Here is a 10,953-nt window from a genome sequence, read left to right as displayed (position 1 = left end):
TCTCACCGGCTCTGGTTAGGTTCTAACATACTTCCTTCCAATGCCTTCTTCTCAAAAACTTCTAAATTCACATTTTCTATTATACGGCAGCATTGTGTCTTCTCGAAACGTCAATGGATGGTTACTCGCACCTGAAACGCACCTAGACTACAGTCCGTAGTTGTGAAGGCTTGCCTGGTAGTTGGGGTATTCTCTTCTTGTAGGGTGTTTCCAGTAAGTGGAAAATAATGACCATGTGATGTACGTAAAGACGATAATATACTGTTTAGAATAAAACATTTCACTGGATATGTATCACACATTATATTGGGTCTTTATGCTTGGAACATTGTACTGTATGAGATAGAGGAGGAACACAATTTTATTCCTAACTTATTTATTGCTTTGGAATTTTTACCTGGCTTTATGACGTGTTTTGACTTGGGAGAAGATGAAAAGATATTTCAAAAAATGTAATTATATGTCATAAAAATTGTATGAAGCTTGGCTTATGCTACATAATGTTTGGAAGATTATAAATGTAATGCTATAAGGTCTATGAGATTTAGCCATGCTGTAGAAAAGCCATTGAGGGGTTCATCAGTAAAACACCAATGGTGTAGGCTATACCATCTTACTAGGTGGCTATAAATACATTGTTCAGACAAACATCCATACACAGATGTGTGATGTATTAGTGGTTACATAAATAAAATTATTATTATTAATATTACAAGCTTGTGGAAAGATCTGGGAAGGTTTCTGTAAACGTGCCAAGGGAAAGGCGGATTTGATTAACGAGATGAAACCTCTCAGCAAATGTGACATGTACAGGCCGTGACTGCCTAGTAATACCTGCCAAACTCTACAATCCTATCATTACTCCGGAGTAATCAGATGTAGCGTGTGTATTTTTTTTAAACATACAGAATATATGCATTCACTGACATGGAACATCAGTGTTCTACATGTACTTTACCATCATGTTTTCTTCTACCTTTCTACTCGGTGGACTTCCAGCTGCTCTTGGCTTGTATCTCCTATCATTCCAAGGCATTCAGTGGATCCCTGAGAATGATGGGAAGTGTAGTGCAAGAGCAGACAGAGAGGAATGTTTTTTCTCCCTCATAGCAGTGAGCATCATGATCAATACACGATGAGGTCCTCCAGAGAACAGCAGGTCAATGATGATGATAATTCACAGCAACATAAGTAAAATAAGCAATTTCAATTGTTTAGTTGTGTCAAGTGGAAGAAGAATGGAACATCTCCTTAGAGCTCTGCTGCCGGGTGTAATAAGGCACTCTCACCTTCACTGGATGACTGTTTCATCCTTGTTGATCACCATGCAGGTTGAGTAGAAAAAAAATTGTCCACAGCAGGTCTTTCTTAGGATGTCCGGCAGATCAACGATACTAGAAAGTAGGTAAAACCAATGAAACGGAATAGGCTTTTGTTTTGATTTTTAAATTCTATTTGACCTCCTAACTCTAACCTCGACTAGATATATGAAATCTTGGATGCGGGTCGGAGCCTTTGATTAATTTTAAGTGCTTAAGGGATCTCCTGTACGTTGCTCAGTATCTATTGTTTGTGTGAATAAAAATCCCTTTGATTTACAATCTTTCTGAACAACTTGTTGCAGTAAAACATTGGAAATAAACTGGAAAACTCCCGAGCTGTGGAAATAAAGCCATGTTATTTACAGCTAGAGATTGCGGGCTTAACTCTACAGCTCCCACAGGAGGTATCCAGCACTTTTATACATAAATCACTACTTTAAGAAAGTTTTTTTCCCAGCAACCTTGTGTCACCTAACATCTCGCCAACAACTTCGAGTTAATAAGAGGGTTTTAGGGGCCATACAGGGATAAAGACGAAACCACGTTCCTGGGAGATCGAAATGTCTGCGGAATTCTGTTTGACGGGCACAACAATCAGGGCAAGACACATTGCTTCGGAAAATTGGTTTGAGGATTGGGCGGAATTAAACGAGGGGGGCTTTGGTGGACCCTAAACTGGTAATAAATCAAAAAAATAAATGTATACAATCCCCAATTAGGCCGATTTCACATTAACCAGTCTTGTTTCCACTGTTGTGCTCGGACATGTGCTTGCTAGTGTTGCTGTGTACGTATATGTGCGTATAATACATATGTATGCTAATCAGTAAATATAAACCTCTTTTAGTGTGACATCTTTTCGTATCTAAAGGTAAATATGACCGGGTGACTGGAGCAGATGAAGAACTGCTTGTATTATAAGCCATATTTCTCCCCGCAATGCATACAAGTCTTGATATATATATATTGTAGGCAGGGAAGGGCTTAGTACATCAGTGACCTTTTGTGAAGTGCTGGATAATCCGCTCCGCGAGCGCAATAATGTGCGTCTAGGGAGAAATTATAGCATGAAGCATTATGTAGGTATTATTAGTGCAAAGGAGAGGGATGGGTTTCACGCGCAATGAAAAGCATATTATTACTTTTGAGAATGTTCCCTCTCTTAAAGGAAATTATCCAGAAAAATCAGTCCGATATCATTGACATAGAGAAAAGCTTTTCTTATAGTGCAGGAGGGGTTCTTTATGCATTTGCAGGGCTCCAGGGTTGATATAGTGAAGATATTTAGGAATAAGTATAAACAGGATAGGCTGAATGGCTTCTATAAACAGCAGAAGGAATATTAAATATTTTATGGTGATATTAATGGAACGTGACTTCCATGGATGACTTGTTTGATGTATGTTTAAATTATAATTTAATGTATAAGCTTGCGAGGGTCTTCTTTATCTAATGTATCTGTTCGTTAATTCTAGTTTTGCGTACGTTGTTGGTGCTGTATAAATGAAAGAATAATCATAATACAATGGGCTAGGCGTGTGGTAAGCACGTGTCGATCAAAATCTATTTTGCCCTGTAGCTGAGGTTTTCAAGCCTTCGCTGTGTGATCTTTTACTGTTACTGGAGGGACAGCTATCCTCACTGTTCCGTGAAGCAGCCATCAATTGGGGCGCTTTTGGCTTATTCACACGGAGGGGGTCAGACCCCTGCCCTCAGTATTCCCAGAGTCATCGCTGGAGCTGACTGGAGGAGAGCAGATCACGCGCAGGGAGATGTGCTCAGCCAGAGGCACGTCGTGCATGGAAAATAGCCGGGAAGGGGGCATGGGGCAAAAGCACATGGCAGGATTCCGTAGGATCCACCTATGCATTTTAAAGGGGGACATCGTAAGAAAACAGAAAGGTATTTCACAGGTGGTTGGAGCGTCTAAGACACGCTGGACCAAGACGGGAGGACCCTGCTCTTGTGAGTTTGCTACAGACTTAAGAGTAGGGATAGTAAGACGTCATTTAACGCACGGGTTGTTCTTTAGTTAACGCTTCTGGATAAGATAGAGCGCCCCCATCAGGCAGCTGAATACCTCTGCACTACACGATGCTCTTCCAGGGGAAGTTCATTGTGGTTTTTGTCTCTGTTTTACAGGGTTCGGTGCTTTGGATGTTGTTCAGACCATCACTCCTCCTCTCATCAGCAGGTTGCTGGTGCTAAGTCTGCAATTAACACTGGAGCTTCAGTAGAAATAAATAGATTTGTTTGATCTTCCTGACCGCAGAGAAGAACAAAGACATTTATCAATGAAATAAATGAGTCAGTGAATTGCTGGCTTTATCTGTACCAGACAGCTTGTGTGTAGATCAAACAACACACTTGAATTGCTACTGATTATCCTTCCAAGCTAAGATGGCAGAATTCCTGTGGTTTACCCATTTTAGTTTTGCCTTTTTTTTTGTGTTCCAGAAATTCTCCTTTATTGTTCGCAATTCTTCCTTTATTACTGTGGGTTTGTGTTTTAAACAAACGGGAGAGGTCCGCAGCCAGCAGATGGCAAATTTCTGTTTAGTGGCAATGCTGAAATATTAAGTCATCGGTTGGGAAGAAAAAGCTTATCATTCGAATTTCTTTTACAACATGCTAACTATTTTCTAGTATTCAAAGCCTGTAGTGTATATCTGGTATATGATGTTTTCGATACCTCCCAGAGTTGCTGATATGCCAACCATGATGCAGTAGTGGGGCTTCCGTTAGAGGGAATGGGGCTTTGGTTGCAAGCAGTAGAGGTCACTTTTTTATGCGAACTATATATATTATATATATAACACACGTTAACATTTTCTGACCTCGCGTCTATAGGAATGTGAGAATGGCCAGGCTGGCCATAGGGGACGCTGGGTAAAATGCCCCATAGGCTACTGGGTGACACTCACCTGATCTGCCATGGGAGGCTGCATGTGGCCCCCGACTGGAAATATCCCGCCGCATGCAATGTGACCATAATAAAAATTCTTCATCACTAATCCGACCATTGATGTGAGCAGTGATGATATCTTCTTGGTTTCCTTGGTGGTCCTCTCCGTAGAAATATATCCCTCCTCATTAATGCAGAGAGATTCCAATGGAAGGAAGGAGAAGCATGCATCTCAGCTTTGCTTTGATTATTGATAAAATGCTCAATGGTTTTGACCCCAAAATGTTTTTTTTACCCATTTGTATATTTACATGTGCAACTGTTCTAAGAGAGTTTATAAACATGATTGCGCCCAGAACCGGCACATTTTGTGTTTTGTAACCGGTGCGTTTTAGGAAATAACATTTATTAATCACATTTAGATTGTTAGCAGTCACTAACTAAAAAAAAATAAATTCTGTAAAGGTAAATATTTTGTTTTATTTTGGCTTAAACTGTAACCAAATTGTATAATTTCCCTGATTTTGATTTATATGAAAACGCTAGGAGCTCTGGCTGTTCGCCGTGGCGGCCCCTGCTTTATTTTTAATTTATCTTTAATATTGTAACAGTACAGCGGCCGGCCATCTTCCTGACATTCCAAGCCCTCTTAATCTTACAAAAAAATTGCAATCAGCCTAAACTGGCAGACTTTCAGAACCGTTACTATAGAAACCAAAGCCAGGATTTGACTAATTCTGTGTAATGAATATATGTCACCGGTGGCATTACAGAGCGCAGTGGCATACCCGATAACTCTCTAGATTTCACCCGGTGCTTACTAGTGCTACCAGTCAGTGTGTTTTAAGTTTGGATAGGGGAGCGACATCTGGCTATGCCCCCTCCTTGTACTGATCCCACCCTCTTAGCCCTTATTTGTTCTTTAGTGGGCTAGCTCCACCTTCCTAATGCCGACACACCCCTGGCTTCCTCCTATAAGGAGAGGAAGAGCCTTGGGGAGCCACCCTTGGAAGTTCCTCGGTATGCCAATGGAGCATACGGGGTCGCAGACAAGTCTCGCAGTTCCCTGTAAATAACTCAGATCAGGGATAATCTTGGGGTGCTTTACTGGACCCCCCCTCATTAAAAGGCCTTGTATTTGCCAATTCTCTTCCTAAAAAGTTCCCTGTAGGTCCAACAAAGGTTGAGACCGCTTCTCAAACATTACATCTGGATTACTTTTACACATAACATTGTCTCAGATGTTTGTAGTGCATTATCAGTGCTGCATGTCACGGGTTCACTATGCAACTTGGTGAACAAGCTTAATCGTTCCTATTGCAACATAATTACTAATAATTTATGATGCCATTATTACAAAGTCAATAATTAGAGATGGTAAATGAGGTCAAGCCTTTTTTTTTTGAGACACTTGATACAATTACATTCCTGAAATGCTTGTTTTCGTCATTTCAAATGCCTCGGTGGCCAAACTTGCAATGAAGAGCCTCTGGCAAAGTCTGGTTATTAACAATCTGGAGCCTTCGTTGAGGTATATTGCATTCGGCAACCAGTTCCAGTTGATCTCATGACATGTCCCTCTCTCTTCTTTCTACTTAGAATGATAAACTAGTACTCAATTTAATGGATATGAAGTCAAGATTTGCCCAAGGAATACCTCTACCTAAAGTCATCATTCCAGAGTTCCTTCCATGGTATTCTTCCATCCCAACCTCTAGGTAGACCTCTTGGGTTTAATTGAGACTCTGGATTATAGAAGGATATATTAGAAACGTTAATCTCTTCAAATTTGTGATCAACCAGGAGTCCGGACTGATGCCGGAGCTTACAGCTCTTTCCTTTTCCTTCCTTTTGTAAAGGAACTTTATGGTATTAAACTACGTTTATTTTACTATTATTTCTGTGAATTGGGATTATTTCTTCATGTTAGGCTACAGAGCCTACAGCTGGTTCTTAGAACATCTAAAAGGGGAATAACAAACCTATTCATATTTCCCTGTATAATATGTAATGGGATATAATAATTACTTTTTGGTCTGTTTTAGGACAAATTGCAGCTAACTTTAGGTGTCTTACGAATGAAGTATATAATTTCACACCGGTATTATGATCTCCGGGTCACAGGAATGAACACAATGCTCATTTTTTCACACAGAGATACTATTTCCATCATTTATATTGATGCAAGAACTCCATTCTTTATGGCCAGAACACACAAATCAGATGAGGTTCTGATGCTCCAACAGCCTCAAATAATCTCCGTCTTTTAATCTCTGCGTTTCTTGGTTGCGCGTCTTGTAAAAAATTTGTGCCATCTTCACCGTTTCCAATCAACGGCTGCTCTAAAAACAGAGGCACCAAATTGAAACATGCTTTACACGCAGATGGTGGTGTACATACCATCGTTGTCTGTCACTCGCACCTCCCGCAAGAATGACCTGAGGGGACTTGTCAAAAAATGTATTTTTAGATTAGATCCCAGACAAAATGTTATCATGTCGGTTAAAGATGAGGAGACCAGAGGGGAACACGACATTTTCTCTTTCATTATTAATCATATTGTATGATACACCCGCACAGTACACAATTCCGTTTAGCTGGGGTTAATACGCAGCAGCTGACGATCGATCTGTATCCGAGACTGGATCGTGCTTATCCATGCCTTATAGTAGAGTATATCTACTCAGCCACCATCTACCATTGATTTCTCATTTGGGATGAATGTAATGGATCAGTGAAATTTCTGCGAGCTCCCTCTGTAACACGGCTCCTGGCATGATACCGCAGCTTTGATAACGTTGGAATGGTCATTTTCTCTGGCAGTTTTATACCGAAGCAATTACCTGCTTGTGAATTCCCAGTGGCTTAAACGTAGCTATAATATTAATGCAGCATTCACAGTAGGACACGCACCCCTCCTCTTGTGTGGGATAATGAGAAGCAATACCATGGCTGTCATGTAACGTGAAGTCTCTGCTAATACAGAAGACCACCGAGGCTAAAACCCTTTTATTGGGCAGATCTAGATAGCCCTATAGGTAAACTGCAGGCAGAAGTCACAGACAAGTGACATAGGATGGATGGTTAGACACAGCAGGGTACGGTACACTAAATGGGAGCAGACAAACGAAGGAATCACAGTTCACGAGAGTAGTCTCACAGCAAACAGAACCACAACAGGGTGACTAGGAACTGCAGTTCCGAATTAGTGGCACCCACGGCGAACCACCACACAAATGTAGCGGAGTCATGTAACGAGGGGGAGCTGCAGTTGAGGTAAGGTGGGGAAGGGAGGGAGCATGCATGTATGACTGTATGTACGGGGACAATCATGGCAGAGACAAGCTGTTTGGGGACAAACATGGCACAGAGAAGCTGCTTGGGCTGGCCTTGCTCCGTGGTTATACACATTTTAGGATATACTCAGTCCAACATGGTCCAACAAGTATCACTCGCATTATCAGCTTGAGTATTTACAAACCCATAGCCAGGTTCATACATGTCTATCTTGGTGGTACCTTGTGAGATATGGACTTTACCTAGTTCAATGGTAAGTTCTAATGATCTTGGAGCAATCCAGACTTAGACTAGAGTTCTTTGAGGTGTGTCATGTAAATATAGTCCCCTTATACTCTATTTCTGAGTTTCATTTATTTTCTTAACTAAGCAAGCATTGACTAAAGTATTACAATATTTGATATTAGTACCTGCATTTATGTTGGTTTTCTAAAGAGATTGATAATAATACATACTATGACGGTAAACTTTCAGCAGAGGAGAGGAATCATATCTGGGTAAGGATTCAAGAACACTACAACTGTTTTGTAATATATTATCGGATATTGAAGGAATTTACTAAAGCCAAACCAATAACATATTAGTGAAACCCTCATAAAGCTTTGAGGTCCAAGGAAGCCAAACATAGGCTTTTTTACATGGGGAAGCATTTGGGTTCTGTATGATAATAGAATGATCAAATAGCCTTTCGATTAGTTGCTATGGTGATTACTTGCACAAGAATCGATTGTTATATGTTGTATACTATTAAATACTTCATTCATCTTTTACACATTTTTTAATTTTTGTTAGACTGTAATCTATTCCTTTTTCTATGTCCCCATTGTAAGCAAGCTCCAGAAAGACCGAGACTAAAGACAACAACAAAGGCAAACATACGAAGCAGTATATTTCAGCAGAATGTGTTAGTTATTCAGGTTTAGCTATATAATAAATACATTTTGTAGGTAGGAAATGTTGTTGAGTAGCCATTGATCTATATGCGGCGGTCACTGGACTCTAGGAAATCAGTTTTATGAAATAATTTTTAAAATTTGGGTTAGACTGCATTATTAGCATACTGGTTACAGGTGGTTGTAAGGGATTTGTAACTCAGAACCTTTAATAAAGCACTTAATAAATAAAACACATAACACCAAGCTGGATGAAAACAGGCAGTGGTCTTTTATTTAGCTTTACAAAATAACGATACAAAATAAATGTAACCAAAACATTTACCAACAATATAACAAGCCCTTGGCCCATACCCAGCCAACCGCCAAAACATATCTATTAACCAGGGAAAAGAAAAGATGCCGGTGCGCTAAGCTAGTCTCAGGCTCAAATAATACAAATGTATAATATGAGGCCTACCAAACAGTGTGAGCATGCTGCAAATACAGTGTGTTGGCTGTACAATGTATACAAAAAAACAAAATACTGTCTGCGCTTCTCACCCTAATAAAGTTGGCAACAAATATATAAACATAATATAAATGAGAGGTTTTGGTTATATGAATTGGCCAAAGCATAATTAAGCTCACCCGCCACGTCAAGGCACACTCTCAATAGGGTGAGATCCTACTCTCACCTCCTACATAGTGGGCACACAAAGCAGTTTATACTGCTACCAAAACCTTATTAATGTGTTGGGGGAGGTGCAATTAAACCTCCTCCCAATTAACCCCTGGACAGCAAGCTGCAACCAGACTGATGAGGAGCCAACAACCTCAAATATGTGCAAACAGGGAAAAGAAAAGATGCCGGTGCGCTAAGCTAGTCTCAGGCTCAAATAATACAAATGTATAATATGAGGCCTACCAAACAGTGTGAGCATGCTGCAAATACAGTGTGTTGGCTGTACAATGTATACAAAAAAACAAAATACTGTCTGCGCTTCTCACCCTAATAAAGTTGGCAACAAATATATAAACATAATATAAATGAGAGGTTTTGGTTATATGAATTGGCCAAAGCATAATTAAGCTCACCCGCCACGTCAAGGCACACTCTCAATAGGGTGAGATCCTACTCTCACCTCCTACATAGTGGGCACACAAAGCAGTTTATACTGCTACCAAAACCTTATTAATGTGTTGGGGGAGGTGCAATTAAACCTCCTCCCAATTAACCCCTGGACAGCAAGCTGCAACCAGACTGATGAGGAGCCAACAACCTCAAATATGTGCAAACAGGGAAAAGAAAAGATGCCGGTGCGCTAAGCTAGTCTCAGGCTCAAATAATACAAATGTATAATATGAGGCCTACCAAACAGTGTGAGCATGCTGCAAATACAGTGTGTTGGCTGTACAATGTATACAAAAAAACAAAATACTGTCTGCGCTTCTCACCCTAATAAAGTTGGCAACAAATATATAAACATAATATAAATGAGAGGTTTTGGTTATATGAATTGGCCAAAGCATAATTAAGCTCACCCGCCACGTCAAGGCACACTCTCAATAGGGTGAGATCCTACTCTCACCTCCTACATAGTGGGCACACAAAGCAGTTTATACTGCTACCAAAACCTTATTAATGTGTTGGGGGAGGTGCAATTAAACCTCCTCCCAATTAACCCCTGGACAGCAAGCTGCAACCAGACTGATGAGGAGCCAACAACCTCAAATATGTGCAAACAGGGAAAAGAAAAGATGCCGGTGCGCTAAGCTAGTCTCAGGCTCAAATAATACAAATGTATAATATGAGGCCTACCAAACAGTGTGAGCATGCTGCAAATACAGTGTGTTGGCTGTACAATGTATACAAAAAAACAAAATACTGTCTGCGCTTCTCACCCTAATAAAGTTGGCAACAAATATATAAACATAATATAAATGAGAGGTTTTGGTTATATGAATTGGCCAAAGCATAATTAAGCTCACCCGCCACGTCAAGGCACACTCTCAATAGGGTGAGATCCTACTCTCACCTCCTACATAGTGGGCACACAAAGCAGTTTATACTGCTACCAAAACCTTATTAATGTGTTGGGGGAGGTGCAATTAAACCTCCTCCCAATTAACCCCTGGACAGCAAGCTGCAACCAGACTGATGAGGAGCCAACAACCTCAAATATGTGCAAACAGGGAAAAGAAAAGATGCCGGTGCGCTAAGCTAGTCTCAGGCTCAAATAATACAAATGTATAATATGAGGCCTACCAAACAGTGTGAGCATGCTGCAAATACAGTGTGTTGGCTGTACAATGTATACAAAAAAACAAAATACTGTCTGCGCTTCTCACCCTAATAAAGTTGGCAACAAATATATAAACATAATATAAATGAGAGGTTTTGGTTATATGAATTGGCCAAAGCATAATTAAGCTCACCCGCCACGTCAAGGCACACTCTCAATAGGGTGAGATCCTACTCTCACCTCCTACATAGTGGGCACACAAAGCAGTTTATACTGCTACCAAAACCTTATTAATGTGTTGGGGGAGGTGC

Source organism: Spea bombifrons, chromosome 10 (genome assembly GCF_027358695.1).
Source record: "Spea bombifrons isolate aSpeBom1 chromosome 10, aSpeBom1.2.pri, whole genome shotgun sequence".
In the NCBI taxonomy this organism is placed as follows: Eukaryota; Metazoa; Chordata; class Amphibia; order Anura; family Pelobatidae; genus Spea; species Spea bombifrons.
Note: the sequence above shows the minus strand (reverse complement) of the source record.